This window comes from Triticum dicoccoides, chromosome 3A (genome assembly GCF_002162155.2).
Source record: "Triticum dicoccoides isolate Atlit2015 ecotype Zavitan chromosome 3A, WEW_v2.0, whole genome shotgun sequence".
In the NCBI taxonomy this organism is placed as follows: Eukaryota; Viridiplantae; Streptophyta; class Magnoliopsida; order Poales; family Poaceae; genus Triticum; species Triticum dicoccoides.
In genome coordinates, this window is record NC_041384.1 from 12755537 (window position 1) to 12762918 (window position 7382).

Genomic DNA, 7382 nt, shown 5'->3' on the forward strand with positions numbered 1-7382 from the left:
AAGTAGTCCTTCCACAGTAGGAACTAGATAGGAATTGCGGCTTGCCGCACCCCACCTGCCCAGCCACATCCAACCTGGTATGCGACGTTTTTTATTTCATACGTTTATAAGATGAAATGCAATAGTGTAACGGTTCAGTATGTTACAGCAAAAGTGCAAGGTTCAGTAGGTCACGACAATTTGTTTACAATATATATTACACAAGGCAACAGAAAAGGGAATAACTATGCACAGTCTCTATAGGCAAAGTGTATAAGAACATGTGTTACACAGAATTTTATTGTCTAACATTTTTGCAGTTGCACAGGTCACATGTTACAGATAGATAAGGAGACCACATGATAGAATAAAAAAAAACTAATGAGCACACAAGCCTTTGTTTTCTCCCTAACAGACTGACTGCTTTACTTGCGATGATAGCATGCAGAACTTTGTGTTTGTTGATGGTGGAACTTGCACAAGTAACTCCACACTTAGTCTGACAAAATGATGGCGGCTGTCCGTCTAAATGATGGCGGCTTCCATGTATCCATGGAGCCGCCAGACCTGAGAAGCACAAAGAATGAAAACAGGAGTAAGCTGGAGATGTCATGAATATAAATTTGTCAAAAAGTGCAGGATCAATGCACAATATTTATCAAACTGAAACGTGCTAATTGGTTTGAAAGTACAACATTCACTTAATTTTATGTGTAAAAAAGGAGTGCTTACATGATTGGTGGATGTAAGTGTAAATGAGGCAATGTAACTACAATCATCTATGATGATGCCTTCACAACAATAAAAAATACTCAACAAGGCCTGGAGACTCACATAAGGACATAATCTCCATTAAAAACTTGATTTTCAGTAGGAAGCGCCAAAACTCAGATCAATGCATAATATAGTAATAGTGGTTCAGTGTAAAGCAACAATTTAGGGGCAAGCACAATATAGATATGATTCAATACAAAGTACTCCCTCCGTCCCAAAATAAGTGTCTCCCTGAGATTTTAAATTGGGTTAACAGGTTAAGCATCTTTTAAGTTGAATGATAGTATGATGCCAAACAGAACATGCTTGTTAGAATGCATATTGAATAATACAAACTGAATTTCAACTTGGGACCATCCGATGTTAACACATATAATATTTTTCGACTTGCAATATAACTGTACCAAACCACAAGTGTTTTTCGATTTGGATATACATGGGACCAAAAAATGTAACTAAAACTGCAACATGATATGACAACTACCACAACCAAAAAGAGAGCACGGGCATGCTCATGTTTAAATCGGAAAGAGAGAAAGAAAAAAAATTAACTGCGCCTATAACAAAGAGGGAACAGAAGAGAGGAGGGAGAGGGGTAAGGGACCTTCCATGGCGTCAGCTCTAGCCGGGGAGGGCCGGGGCAGACAGGCGAATCATGAGAAGGAGGCTCCTCTCTACCGGTGGAGAAGGAGCAGACCTCGAGAACCTTTCCTTAGTTCCTTTTACTGTCGGCGTCGTCCCGGTACAGATTAGACATAATTTAAATTCCCTTGCATAGAAATGCATCAGGTTCAATCTCCTTGAATGAGGAAAAGTACAGGTGGTACAGTACACAGCAGCCTTGATAGCCCTTGTGTAGAAAAAAAATAAAGTCTCCCATCTTCCAACAAAATATAAATTGCAACCCTACAGTTTTGACATGTGCATCGACATTAATGTTTGACTTAACCAAGTAACTAGCAGCGCTACCCTTTCGACGCAGGTCCATTTATTTGATTTTTTGGAACAGTTTCGACACACTGCATGAATATTTCATATCACTATGCTAGTTGAATCGTGGAGTTGATGTCAATCAACATAAGTGTTATATATCAAAGTAAGTAAGCTGGCCATTAATAAAGCATGGAGCTAAAGTAGATCAAGTGGGCTACCTTAACGCCTTCTTGATTCCAACAGATCTTGTATCCATTTTGAGGCCATCAAGTAATGAATCAAACTCCTACAGTTATAGCGCAACGTCGATCATAAAAAAATGTAGACACGGGATTTTAGTAAGTGCCAAATCATGATTCTTTATAGCTGCAAGTACCTCCAGCCAGCAAGCATGCGCGCAGCCAAATCATGAATCTTTATCACCTGTACTTGCAAAATCTGTGAAACAAGGATGTTTTCAGTTAGTTGAAGCTAGATATGGCATGCATCTTGGACGACTACCATACATACCATGCATCAAAGTATGAATTAGTATGAAACTGATCATCAACTTGGTCCGATTTCTTGGAAATCCTTTGAACGGCATATATATATGGGTCCATACTCCTAGGAGTACATACTCCTCTGTGCGAGCCGCCCATGGTTCTCTAAACGGCCGGGTGTCAGGCAACAAACCCGTTTAGCATTTGATAATTAATCTAATTAATTACATTGGATAATCACGCGGTATCCCAAAATCAGTTGAACGGATCCCGTGATTGTAGCACGCAGACCATACCGTTCAGATGCTACGAGAAAAACTCTCCATTCTTTTTTAGAATACTCCGTCATTCTGCGCCACCGCCGTCGGCGACAACGACACATGTATTCCTGCTGCTCAGCCTTATAGCGGCCGTCGGCGTGTGCATGTCAACCGAGCAGATGCACACGATCTCCATCAGGCTAGCAACGAGACGACAGCCTCCATGTTTATCTGAGCTGCAGGTCGCTGGCAATATACATCAATCCCCGTCACCGAGGTGCATATGGGCCATCGTTTACCCACTGCTACCCCCACTCAATCAGTAAGAATCCATCGGTCATGCATGCAATGCAAGTATGCAACTGGAGGCAAGAGTATACAAAGCTAGATCTTTTTTTAGTTGAGCTAGATCCATTCTTGTGTATGTACGACTGATGATCCTGGAGCACTATACACCACAGACACTGGTAGAAAAAGAGGCTTCCGTCCAGCCCCATTAGTCGCGAAACTGTAGGAACCGCGACTAATGAAGTCTTTAGTCGCGGTTCGGCAGACGAACCGCGACCAAAGGCCTGGGCCCAGGGCGCTCGGTGGCCAGCTGGTGCACGTGAGGGGCTTTAGTCGCGGTTGGCCAGGCCAACCGCGACTAAAGGTGCGCAAAGGCCTTTAGTCGCGGTTGGCCAGGCCAACCGCGACTAAAGCTCCTCCCCTATATATACCAGTTCAGCACGCTCACTTAGCCATTTGGTGCCACTTCTCTTCACAAGCTTCACAAGGGGGTGTAGGTTTGCTTTTGGTTCCTTTTATGCACACAAGGTGTTTGATGAAATGCCCTAAGAGGGTGAAACAAACATGATATGAAGTGTTGGAGCCACACTTGAGGTTCCTCATTTATTTTTTCCTTCTCGATCGCGGTTAGCAACTTGAACCTTTCATGCATGTGTGTCATTGATAAAATATGCATGTGTGCAGTTCATTGTTTAATTTATATTGTTTGTAGCTAGTTAGTTTAACAAATGCATGATGGTTAATTATATATTTTATATTATAATAATGCAGATGAATCGGCAATGGATGTACGGTAACCGACTCTCCGGCGAGTTCACTACGGGTTTGAAAGATTTCCTCGTAGTGGCTAATGCGAACAAGCAGGGGGGTTTTGTTATCTGTCCATGTGTTATCTGTAAGAATCAGAAGGGTTACTCTTCCTCAAGAGATGTTCACATGCATCTGCTTCGGCACGGTTTCATGCCAAGCTATAATTGTTGGACCAAGCATGGAGAAAGAGGGGTTATAATGGAAGAAGATGAAGAAGGGGATGATTTCATCGATGAAAGCTATCTTGCTTATTTCGGTGATACTTTCATGGAGGATGCTGAAGGTGAAGGGGAAGGTGAAGAAGAGGCACGTGATGATCCCGTTGATGATCTTGGTCGGACCATTGCTGATGCACGGAGACGCTACGAAACTGAAAAGGAGAGGGAGAATTTGGATCGCATGTTAGAGGATCACAGAAAGGCGCTGTACCCCGGATGCGATGATGGTCTGAAAAAGCTGGGCTGCACACTGGATTTGCTGAAATGGAAGGCAGAGGCAGGTGTAGCTGACTCGGCATTTGAAAACTTGCTGAAAATGTTGAAGAATATGTTTCCAAAGGATAACGAGTTGCCCGCCAGTACGTACGAAGCAAAGAAGGTTGTCTGCCCTCTAGGTTTAGAGGTTCTGAAGATACATGCATGCATCAACGACTGCATCCTCTACCGCGGTGAATACGAGAATTTGAATGAATGCCCGGTATGCACTGCATTGCGTTATAAGATCAGAGGCGATGACCCTGGTGACGATGTTGAGGGCCAGAAACCCAGGAAGAGGGTTCCCGCCAAGGTGATGTGGTATGCTCCTATAATACCACGGTTGAAACGTCTGTTTAGGAACAAAGAGCATGCCAAGTTGTTGCGATGGCACAAAGAGGACCGTAAGTCGGACGGGGAGTTGAGACACACCGCAGATGGAACGCAATGGAGAAAGATCGATAGATGGTTCAAAGATTTTGCAGCTGACGCAAGGAACATAAGATTTGCTCTAAGTACGGATGGCATGAATCCTTTTGGCGAGCAGAGCTCCAGCCATAGCACCTGGCCCGTGACTCTATGCATCTACAACCTTCCTCCTTGGTTGTGCATGAAGCGGAAGTTCATTATGATGCCAGTGCTCATCCAAGGTCCGAAGCAACCCGGCAACGACATCGATGTGTACCTAAGGCCATTAGTTGATGAACTTTTACAGCTGTGGGGTGGTGTCCGTGTGTGGGATGAGCACAAACAAGAGGAATTTGACCTACGAGCGTTGCTTTTCGTAACCATCAACGATTGGCCTGCTCTTAGTAACCTTTCGGGACTGTCAAATAAGGGATACAATGCATGCACGCACTGCTTACATGAGACTGAAAGTGTACATTTGCCAAATTGTAAGAAGAACGTGTACCTTGGGCATCGTCGATTTCTTCCGAAAATTCATCCAGTAAGAAAGAAGGGCAAGCATTACAACGGCAATGCAGATCACCGGCCGAAGCCTGCGGAACGCACTGGTGCTGAGGTATTTGATATGGTCAAGGATTTGAAAGTCATCTTTGGAAAGGGTCCTGGCGGACAATCAGTTCCGAAGGGAGCTGACGGGCACGCAGCCATGTGAAAGAAGAAATCTATATTCTGGGAGCTAGAATATTGGAAAGTCCTAGATGTCCGCTCTGCAATCGACGTGATGCACGTTACGAAGAATATTTGCGTGAACCTCCTAAGCTTCTTGGGCGTGTATGGGAAGACAAATGATACAAAGGAAGCACGGCAGGACCAGCAACGTTTGAAAGACCCTGATGACCGGCATCCGGAATGGTTTCAAGGTCGTGCCAGCTACGCTCTGACCAAAGAAGAGAAGGTCATCTTTTTTGAATGCCTGAGCAGTATGAAGGTCCCGTCTGGATTCTCGTCCAATATAAAGGGAATAATAAACATGGCGGAGAAAAAGTTCCAAAACCTGAAGTCTCACGACTGCCACGTGATTATGACGCAATTGCTTCCGATTGCTTTGAGGGGGCTCCTGCCGGAAAATGTTCGAGTAGCCATTGTGAAGCTATGTGCATTCCTCAATGCAATCTCTCAGAAGGTAATCAATCCAGAAGTTCTACCACGGTTACAGAACGATGTGATCCAATGTCTGTCAGTTTCGAGTTGGTGTTCTCGCCATCCTTCTTCAATATTATGACGCACCTCCTGGTTCACCTAGTCGAAGAGATTTTCGTTCTCGGTCCTGTATTTCTACACAATATGTTCCCCTTCGAGAGGTTCATGGGAGTATTAAAGAAATATGTTCGTAACCGTGCTAGGCCAGAAGGAAGCATCGCCAAGGGCTATGGAAATGAGGAGGTAATTGAGTTTTGTGTTGACTTTGTTCCTGACCTTAAGCCGATTGGTCTTCCTCGATCGCGGCACGAGGGGAGACTAAGTGGAAAAGGCACGATCGGAAGGAAATCAACGATATGTATGGACGGCCATTCTCTGACTGAAGCACACCACACTGTACTGACCAATTCCAGCTTGGTGGCTCCGTACTTTGAGAAACACAAGAATATTTTACGCTCAGACAACCCGGGGAAGCCTGAATCCTGGATTAGGAAGGCCCACATGGAGACTTTCGGCAGTTGGTTGAGAAAACATTTAATGAATGACAATGATGTTGTAGATCAGCTGTACATGTTGGCCAAGACACCATCTTCGACTATAACGACTTTCCAAGGGTACGAGATAAATGGGAATACATTTTACACGATCGTCCAAGATAAAAAGAGCACCAACCAAAACAGTGGTGTCCGCTTTGATGCAGCAACCGAGAATGGGCAAAAGGTCACATATTATGGTTACATAGAGGAGATATGGGAACTTGACTATGGACCCTCCTTTAAGGTCCCTTTGTTCCGGTGCAAATGGTTCAAGCTAACAGGAGGTGGGGTAAAGGTGGACGAGCAATACGGAATGACAATGGTGGATTTCAACAATCTTGGTTACCTTGACGAACCATTCGTCCTTGCCAAAGATGTCGCTCAGGTTTTTTATTTGAAGGACATGAGTAGCAAACCGAGGAAACGGAAAGATAAGAAAACGATCAGTACATCATGCAATGATCCAAAGCGCCACATTGTTCTTTCAGGGAAAAGAAACATCGTGGGAGTGGAGGACAAGACAGACATGTCAGAAGATTATAATATGTTTGGTGAAATTCCGCCCTTCAAAGTGAACATTGACCCAAGCATTAAGTTAAATGATGAGGATGCTCCATGGATACGGCACAATCGTAAGCAAGCAGGGACACAAGGGAAGAATTGATGTGTAATAATTTATTGTACCAAACTTTGTATTTGGTCGATGAACTGAATGATGTATCAAACCTTTTGTCAAACCTTCAAGGGGTTTTAAAACGAATTAGTTTTATTTTTCTGATTTTTTTGATATATAATTGTATTTTTAAGATTTTAAAATGAATTAGTTTTATTTTTCTGATTTTAAAAGGAAAAAGGAAGAAGAAGAAAGAAGGAAAAAGGAAGAAAAAAACAGAAGAAAAAAACAGAAGAAAAAAGGAAAAACAGAAGAAAAAAACAAACAGAAGAAAAACATAAGAAAAAAACAGAAGAAAAAAACAGAAGAAAAAAGGAAAAAGGAAAAAAGGAAGAAAAAAAGAAAATATGCCACCTACTGGGCCACCACGGCCTGAATACGACTAGAAACCCATTAAAGGGCCAGGATTCAGGCCCGCAGAAGGCCGAGTAGGCCCACAGGCACATAGTGACAGAATAGGCCCGTAAGCCTGCATTTGAGAGGAGCTCGAAGTGGTGAGCGCAGCCGCGCTTATAAACCACTGTCGAAGCCTCTCGGCTAGCGAGGTGGGACTAAACATCCCACCG

At 43.6% G+C, this 7382-nt stretch overlaps 1 long non-coding RNA gene across 1 annotated transcript in view; it reads right to left on the reverse strand.

Moving 5' to 3' along the window:
- Positions 1-213: 213 nt before the first annotated feature.
- The window catches only part of LOC119270952, a 12790-nt gene continuing 5621 nt past the window's right edge, over positions 214-7382 (reverse strand). The window contains exons 2-5 of the long non-coding RNA XR_005134383.1: positions 2063-2124; positions 1905-1972; positions 1358-1522; positions 214-546 (exon numbers count right to left, since the gene is read on the reverse strand). This is a non-coding gene — a long non-coding RNA (uncharacterized LOC119270952). The remainder of the gene's footprint in view (positions 547-1357; positions 1523-1904; positions 1973-2062; positions 2125-7382) is intronic.